Source organism: Micromys minutus, assembly GCF_963924665.1.
Source record: "Micromys minutus genome assembly, chromosome: 5".
Taxonomy (NCBI): Eukaryota; Metazoa; Chordata; class Mammalia; order Rodentia; family Muridae; genus Micromys; species Micromys minutus.
Window position 1 is genome coordinate 51,117,902 of NC_137974.1, and position 7,439 is coordinate 51,125,340.

Below are 7,439 nucleotides of genomic sequence, written 5' to 3' on the forward strand. Positions count from 1 at the left end.
TCTTTGGAAGCACTCAGTGATATAAATTTTCTGCTCAGTACTGCTTTCATTGCATTCCATAGGTTTGGGTATGTCCCGTGTTTTCATTTTCATTGAATATTAGGAAATCCTTAGTTTCTTTCTTAATTTCTTCCTTGACCCTGCTGTCGTTTAACAGAGCATTGTTTAGTTTCCATGTTTATAGGGGCTTTTTGTTGTCTTTGTGGTTATTTAAGACCATTCTTAGACCATGGTCATCTGAAAGGATGCATGGGAGTATTTCAATCTTTTTATATTGATTGAGGCTCATTTTGTGTCCAATTACCTGGTCAATTTTTGAGAAGGTGCCATGAGAGGCTGAGAAGAATGTGTATTTTTTTGTTTCAGGATGATATGTTCAGTAGATATTTTTTAATTACAGTTGCTTCATAGTCTCTGCTACTTTTACAGTGTCCTATTTCAGTTTCTATTTCCATAATCTGTCCATTGGTAAGATTGTGGTATGAAAGTCTCCCACTAGTATTGTGTGGGGTAAAATGTATATTTTGAGCTTTTATGAATATGGGTGCTTTTTTATTTGGAACATATATGTTAAGGATTGAGAGTTCCTCCTGACAGATTTCCCCTGTAATGAGTAAAAAGTGTCCTTCCTTATCTTTTTTGATATCTTTTGGTTGGAAATTTACTTTATTCAATATTAAAATAGCCACTCCAGCTTGCTTCTTGGGGCCGTTTGCTTGGAAGTTTTTTTCCCAACCTTTTAGTCTGAGATAGTGTCTGTCTTTGTCTCTGAGATGAGTTTCCGGTTTGCAGAAAAATGCTGGATTATGTTTATGTATCCAGTCTGATAGCCTCTATCTTTTTATTGGGGAGTTGAGTTCAATTTTGTTAATAGATTTCAAGGAATAGTGGTTAATATTTCCTTTATTATTTCTCTTGTAGGTTGAATTGCGCCTATGTCTCCTTCTCCTTTTGGTTTTCTTGCTTAGGAGATTTCTTGTTTTTACTAAGATGTTGTACCCCTCATTGTATTGTGTTTTCCACCTATAATTCATTGTAGTGCTAGGTTTGTGTTCAGATAGTGTGTAAATTTAGTTTTGTCTTGTAATATCTTCATCTCCATCTATGGTGATTGATAGTTTTGCTGGGTATAGCAACTTGGGCTGGCACTTGTGCTCTCTTAGTGTCTGCATGATGTCTGTCCAGGCTCTTCTAGCTTTCATAGTCTCTGTTGAGAAATCCGGTGTGATTCTGATTGGTCTGCCTTTATATGTTACATGACCTTTTTCCCATACTGCTTTTAGTATACTTTCTTTGCTTTGTGCACTTGGTGTTTTGACTATTAAGTGTCGAGAGGAATTTCTTTTCTGGTCCAACCTATTTGGAGTTCTGTAGGCTTCTTTTATGCTCGTCGTCATCTAATTCTTCAGGGTAGGGAAGTTTTCTTCTACAATTTTGTTGAAGATATTTACTGTGCATCTTAGTTAATATTCTTTGTACTCTTCTATTCCTATTATCCTTAGGTTTGCTCTTCTCATTGTGTCCTGGATTTCCTGTACATTTTGGGTTAGATGCTTTTCGGTTTTTGTATCTTCTCTGACTGTTTTGTCTGTTTTCAATGTTGTCTTCGGCCCCCGAGAATCTCTCTTCCAACTCTTGTTGTCTGTTGGAAATGCTTGCATCTGTGACTCCTGATTTCTTTTTTATGATTTATACCTCTAGGGTTGTCTCTTTTAGTGTTTTCTTTATTGTGTCCATATCCATTTGAAATTCCTTGTTCCATTCCTTCATCTCTTTGGTTCTGTTTTCTTCTAGTTCTTTGAGTGTTTTTCTTGTTTCTTCTTTTAAAGCTTCTAATTCTTTACGCTTTTCCTCCTGTTCTTGTTTACGGATCTCTATCATCATCTTGAGATAGGATTTCGGGTCTGAGTCTTCTTTTTTTGGACTGTTTGGCATTCCACTGTTTGTTGTAATGGGAGAGCTGGGTTCTAGTGTTGCCAGGTTGTCTTGGTTTCCCTGGGGTACGTTCTTTCACTTTCATCATGTCATCTTGTTGTCAGTGATTGGTTCTTGCCTTTCCCTTGTACCTGGCCTGTGTTCCTGGATTTCCGCTGTTCCTGGTAGCAGATGTTCCGAGTGCCTGTTGTGCTCCCTGGGAACAGAGGGCCTGATTTTGCTGGGATCTTGGATCCCTGGATCAAGCCGGGTAGGTGCACACTTTCTGCATGCTCCGCTGAGACCTCTCTGCCCCCTGGCTAGTCAGAATCCCTTCTCACTAGGCCTATATCTCTAGATCTCTGCTGGTCCTGGTGGCAGATGGTTCCAGCCCTGTTCTGCCCAAGGTTGACTTTGAACTCAAGAGATCTACTTACCATCTCTGCCTGAATTAAAACCAAACCCATCCAAATAAAGTCTTAAAAAACAACAATAACAACAACAACAACTACAGTCTCCTGGAATAAAATGATCACTTCCTGATTGCTTTTTGGGACAGGATCTTATTTGACTCAGGCTGGCTTTGAATTTATTATGTAGCTGAGAATGACCTTAAACATGCAGTGTTTCTGTGTCACCTCCCAAATGCTGAGACAGGTTTGTGCCACTCTAGCTCGTTTATACATTACTGGGAATTTAGCTAAGGACCTCATATATGTTAGACAAATACTCTACTGAGGCTCATCTCTAGCTTCTAGGCAATATTTTTTATTATGTTTTGTTTTATCACTTCTTGGCATTTGTTTGATTTTTGTGTAGAAGGATGGCAATAGGTCTAGTATCACTAATATAAAGCCCTGCTAGTCTAGAAAAAGTATCACCTTGATATTTTTATACAAAGTTGCCTTTGTTGCAAAAATGGATACTGTATTATAAATCACACTTTAGACTTAAAAGGCAAATTGTTTACTTGTCTCTGTATAACAGCATACATGGATAACCAAGAAAGGCCTCTTTTCTTAAACTTGGCTCTAAATTGACTGTTATTAATGATAAACAACATCATTCTTAAAAAAAAACAGGCAATTCAATGCAATTTATCTCACAGAATAAAGAACAAACTTAAATTAAAAGAAAATAATAAATTTTCTACTTCAGCTATTGCTGACTCATTCCCTGATCATGAATCTTCTTTTCCTTCTATCAGCTATAAATTGGGCTCAGATCTGTCTGGCAGATTTACTGAATGAAGAATGGTGTTAATAAATAATTATATTTGCTACTTTTTTGCAGTCACTATGCATACTAACTGTCACATTTAATTTTCCATGTTTCCATCATAAGGCTCTTTATAGAAGCAGCAATAACCAAAAAAAAAAAAAAAAAAAAAAACGCAATTTCAAAGTGTATTTTTATCCAAATACAGCAAAGGAAAAATAATGTGCACAAACATTATTATTCTTATATAAATGTAGTTTTTAGAGTAACCTTCCCGATCATGAAAAGCAGAAGTGGGAAGAATGGAACATGACATGCTACACAGAAAGGGAGACAAAAGACATTAGGAGCCCACATACACACTGCAATATATTCAAGTGGTAAAAGGTGCTCATCTAACTGGCTGTCAATATTTAATTATATTAAACATATCACTTCAAGACTTATGAAGAAGTAGAATAATATCACATTTGTGACCTGCCACAAGAAAACAGAAAGCCAAGTCTAAGCTATAATATACACATGAAGTATATGCAGTCACAATGCACAAAATTGAGACAGTTTACATTCTTACAAACTCGTCTGCTTATCTTAGGTTTTGACAACCTGTTTCATAAAGTCTATGCTTCTCCTGCGATCTGATAAGCAGCAGCCTTCAAACACCAGTGGTTTTCTTAAGGAGAAGGTCTACTTTGCAATACTAATAATTCCAGTTTCTTATTATGTTCAGTCATCTGAACACTGAAAAGAATCTTGTCGCTGCTGCTCTTTTATTCCTCTGCTTTTCCAGTTTTGTTTTTGTTTTTTTGTTTTTCTGTTCAAGTTTTAGGAATGTGTTGCTTCTTGTCACAACAGCCATTTTAAAAGATGGGAATGAACCAATTAAAGAGTTATTTGGCCATATCAGCAACAGGCTTCCCCTGCATTCCAAATTATTTCATAATCTTTTTTTTTTTCTAATTTTTCCAGTATGGCCTGGATCTTACAAACAGCTTCTTTCCTGGCCTGACAGACAGAGTCCCGGCCCCCAGTTTCCACAGAACTCAGTTCTAACAGTTGTTTGTCAGCATTTCTTCCAGAAGCCAATATGCTTTATCTGTCATTTCCCTACAAATTCTTTTACTTCTTGTTAAAGATACTGGACCTTCTCCAGTATATGATTATTGTATCCTTTTAATATTTTTATTTTTGAAACAATTTTAAATTGTAGATTGTATTTTCTTTTTTATATTGAATGTATTTTGTTTATATTTCAAATGTTACTCCCATTCTCGGTTCCCCCTACATAACCCCTATCACATCCCCCCTCCCCCTGCTACTATGAGGGTGTTCACACATTCACACACCCCTTCCTGTCTCCCTGCCCTGACATTCCCCTACACTGGGGCACCAAGACTTGGAAGGACTAAAGGCTTCTCCTCCCATTGATGCCCAAATAGTTTATCCTCTGCTACATGTGCAGCTGGATCCATGGGTCAGACCAGGAGTACTCTTTGGATTAGTCCGTGGGAACACTTGTTGGTTGGTTTTGTTTTTATGGGGTTGCAAACCTCTTCAGCTCCTTCAATTCTTTCTCTAACTCCTCCATTAAGGACTCTCTTCTCAGTCCTGTGGTTGGCTGTGAGCATCCGTCTCTGTATTTGTCATCACCTGGCAGAGCCTCTCAGGAGACAGCTCTATCAGGCTCTGGTCAGCATGCACTTCTTGGCATCTGCAATGTAGTCTTTGTTTGGTAGCTGTATAGGGGCTGGATCCCCCAGGTGGCACAGTTTCTGGATGGCCTTTCTTTCAGTCTCTGCTTCAAACTTTGTCTCCATATTTTTTTCTGAGAACATTTTCCCCCCATGTATGATTGTTTAATACTTGGAGGAGTAACTTCATCTGAAAAGAAACAGTCTTCAGGGAGATTATTACTCGGAAACTGGTTGCAGGGATGTTCACTGCTGGCATTACCAAGCTCAGCACTATATTGGATATGAGAACCCAAAAGGTCTGCCTTATCATTGTTCATTGCTCCCAGAGATTCATTCTGATATACACTGCAAGGAAAGCCATTCGGTTCATGCCTTGATCCGATCGGCCATAGGAGCACTGAGGAGTCCTTAGGCTGTTGTGGTGAAGGTGAAAGAGGTAACTGAGGAGAACTATTGCTGGGTCATGGTGACATACTTTTCGTCATGTTTAGGTTCCCAGATGGTGGATGTGTGTGCAGCTGAAGGCCAGGAATAATGGGGCTCCCATCCTGTAAGCACTATAAGCCCATGCATCATACTGTGGTTGTCCAGTCACTCCTGACTGTGACATAGTGCAGTTGACACCTCCATAATAATAATGCAACTAGGTCATTCCAGGGATCTGAGAATGATATCCTGAAACCTGACCCCTCAGAAGAGGTGCTTCTGTTAGACAGTCCTGCTGGGAAAACACCCACGGAGACACTGGAGTTGGGCTGTTACCAGGTGAATGGTAGGTACTTGGAACCAATGTGGAGAAGCTGCTTTGAGTATAGTCAGGTATGTAGTAAGCTCCAGAGCCGGGAGGGTAAGGTGTACCATGTGCTCCATTTGCATAAGAATTCAGACTCTGGCCGTGTAGCTCTTTACTCACTGGCATGTGCTTGAGTATCAAGCTCTCTGTTGCGTAGAATTCCAGTAGTTAGAGTTATAGTCAAGATATGGTAGCTATTCCTGGTAGCCTCCTCTGGCTCTGCTCGGTTCTGCCTAAGCTCCTCCAAAGGGACAGTAGCCATCTCCCTCTCCCAGCCAGGTAGTCTCGGCCGGGCCTCACCAGGAAACCGGAGGCAAGGGAGGCCCTGGAAGAAGCAGAAGTGGGAAGTATAAGAGCAAAAGTACATGCACCCGGCATCCGAGGCCCGAGGCCCACAGTTGCGGACTTACAAAGACCTCAGGACCGAAAAGGCTCCACTGTCACAAAAATGGACTGCACCCCCCCCGCCGCCCTAAACCACGGCCATTGCATACGCAGGCACTGGTGGGCGGCAAAGGGGCCAAGATGGCTACCTTGATGGAGTTTATAATTCTCTTGTGTTACGGTATTTATCTAGGTAATTTTCATTGAGGGATATTTTTATACTACTAGTTGGAAGATGGATACTCTCTTGATCTTTTCTGTGATTGTTTTTGGTTAGTTCTGTGTCTGATATAGATAGAGAAGATTGGTCCATAGTATAAAATATGCTGGCTGCATTAGACAGACAAGTGGAAAATGGTTTAAGTGGAATAATGTGTGGTAAACATGGGGATAGTGGCGGGAGTTCCAGATGTGCATCCTGTTTCAAGACTGGATTTTAGAGGTAGATTTGGGGATTTTGTGACTGCACCTGGAACTATCATCCATCAGATACTTTAGTAGAACTTTCGGCAAAATGTACTGGAACTGGCTTGATGGGAAGGGCATGTATGGCAAAAACTGCCTGGAGGGCGTGGGTGCTCAAAGTCATGCTGGCCGTGTGTAATCAGACTAGGCTAGGACACTGATGTGAGACCTGGGGTAGTTATGGATGTTGAGGAAGGTATCTGAGTGCATAATGTAGACTCTGTAGCGTGTTCAGGATCTGGCTGTGTATTGAGTTTGGCAAAGGAGAGTAAGAATTATGTTTGGGGACACTTATCAGGCAACATTATCCTCTTGAACTCAAAGCTTCCTAGCAGAATGCACTTCAACCTCTTACTTTCCTCTTCATTCCTATGAGAGATAGGTTGTTGCAGATTATAGCTGTGGCTTATGAGTTTAAGGTGATCACACTATATGTAGGTATTTAGAGAGTGTTCCAATTTCATAACTCAAAGCATAGTCTCTACTGTGGTTACATGGCTGTTACAAAAAATTACAAACAGAAGAATAAGGTACCCCCTTCAACAGGCCTATTGCACCAAAAAGATCCCTATTATATTACCTCTTACCCAAACCTCTGTTCTTAAAGTCCCCTGGGGCACACCCAGTTACCACAAGCTACATGCTGTCTCTTTAAGCTCTATGGTCCTGCTACAGCTTTACCCATTTTCACCAGGTTTTCGGTAGCAGCAATATTCAGATTAGATATGTTTCCACCCCACCACAATTCCCTGCCTACCTATTCCCTGAGGGATAACAAGCTTCCTGAAATGCACTGCCTCCTGAATACCTGGTATAAACAAAACCTGCCCAGCTGAGGCATGCTACATTAAAAAATATCCATTTTAGGACCATTTCCCAAAGACCTGCTACACCAGTAACATTCAGATACAAACAAAATGTTGAAGGTAAGCATAAGAACACAACCAAGAAGACCCTGGACATTATGGCGC

At 40.3% G+C, this 7,439-nt stretch overlaps 1 pseudogene across 1 annotated transcript; it reads right to left on the minus strand.

Annotated features, from left to right (window-relative positions):
- Positions 1-4,035: 4,035 nt before the first annotated feature.
- On the minus strand, positions 4,036-7,153 carry LOC308421131 (BAG family molecular chaperone regulator 4-like; annotated as a pseudogene). Its single transcript has 3 exons — positions 7,150-7,153; positions 4,996-5,914; positions 4,036-4,302 (listed from the first exon to the last, which is right to left on the minus strand). The product of its transcript is annotated as a BAG family molecular chaperone regulator 4-like (transcript).
- Between the last annotated feature and the right edge of the window lie 286 nt (positions 7,154-7,439).